Source organism: Microtus ochrogaster, unplaced genomic scaffold, assembly GCF_000317375.1.
Source record: "Microtus ochrogaster isolate Prairie Vole_2 unplaced genomic scaffold, MicOch1.0 UNK14, whole genome shotgun sequence".
Taxonomy (NCBI): Eukaryota; Metazoa; Chordata; class Mammalia; order Rodentia; family Cricetidae; genus Microtus; species Microtus ochrogaster.
In genome coordinates, this window is record NW_004949112.1 from 3,423,181 (window position 1) to 3,424,586 (window position 1,406).

At 49.9% G+C, this 1,406-nt stretch overlaps 1 protein-coding gene across 1 annotated transcript in view; it reads right to left on the minus strand.

The window, feature by feature from the left end:
* Klk13 (kallikrein related peptidase 13) overlaps window positions 1-1,406 on the minus strand; it is a 10,499-nt gene that overhangs the window by 8,482 nt on the left and 611 nt on the right. The gene's annotated exons all lie outside the window — the stretch shown is intronic.

Consider the following 1,406-nt stretch of genomic DNA (forward strand, 5'->3'; position numbering starts at 1 on the left):
CCACACACACACACACACACACACACACACACACACACACACACACAGTCAATAAAACAGATAAAGTAAATAGAAAGAAAAAAACAGGAAAATGAAGCAAAGCAGCTGCATTTTAGAAGGTCAGAAGTTATGCCGACAGTCCGATGGACTTCCAGAGCAGGGCATGGTGGACCGGGTAGACAGCCTGGATTAGTGTCCTGGCTCAGGTGTGGCAGTGTCTTTGGGGCAGGATCCTTCTGTCCCTGAGTCCTGGGAGTAATTGCAGCGCACATACCTCACTGGGCTCCGGATGGTTCCACAAGATGCAGCATGTGGGGCTCCTGGCCCAGGGCGAGGCACCAGGAGGGGCAAGGGTGTGAATCCTGGGTGTGACACCAAAGCCGAGCAGCCACCCCACCTCCAGGGGAAGGCTGGTGCAGGGTGCTAGGTACTGTGACCCTCCTCCCTTAAGTCATAACAAAGCCCGGGGGAGGGGGACTCTGGAAGCCTCCATTACATATCTAGGCTCCTGATAGTGGCTCACCTCAGAGTGGCAATTAATTTTTAACTAATTATTTGAATAATTGTTTCGATAATGTCTGCACATCTCCCCCAGGTATGCTGTGGATGCCACAGGCAGCATACATGCCATGCCTGGTGCTGGTCCCTGGTAGAATGAATGATTGAGGGAATGAATGATGCATAAATACACAGGGTTTCTAGAGTGTGTTTGTGAAGGCAGAGAAAGGGGCTAGGTTTGCAGCTCAGTTGGTGCGTGCCTAGTACACAGGGTTCCATTCCTGACACCCCATAAACAAAGCCTGGTGGCGCATACTTGTCATCCCTAATGCTGGGAAGCTATAGGCAGGAGGATTAGGAGTTCAAGGCCATCCTCAGCTACGTAGTGCGTTTGAGACCTGCCTGGTCTGCAGGAGACAGAGACACTGTCTCAAAAAGCAAAATACAAAGCCACTAAAATGCAAAATGAGGAGCTAGGGAGATGGCCCAGTGGTTAAGAACACTGTCTTCTCTTCCAGAGGACCTGGGTTCAAGTCCCAGCACCCACATGGCAGCTCACAACCTCTGTCACACCAGGGTATCCAGCACATGAATTTTAAAAAAATAATAAAATTTCACTATTTTCAGAGCCCTTTTTAAAATCACACCAAGAACACCCCTCCTTTTCTTAGCCCTAGCAATTGATGTTGCAGAAGAAAACAATCGTTGGCTCAAGTTTTGCTCAAAGTAGCATTGTTAACATTTGAACCCGTGGCCTGCTGAGCTTCCTGCTCTTCAGTCTGCCTTGAAAATGTGTGGTGGTGTTGGAGGTGGAGGTAGAGGTGGAGGAGACGAAGATGAAGGTGATGGTGGTGGTGGTGGAGGTAGTGATGGTGGTGGTGGTGGAGGTGGTGGTGGGTGGTGATGGT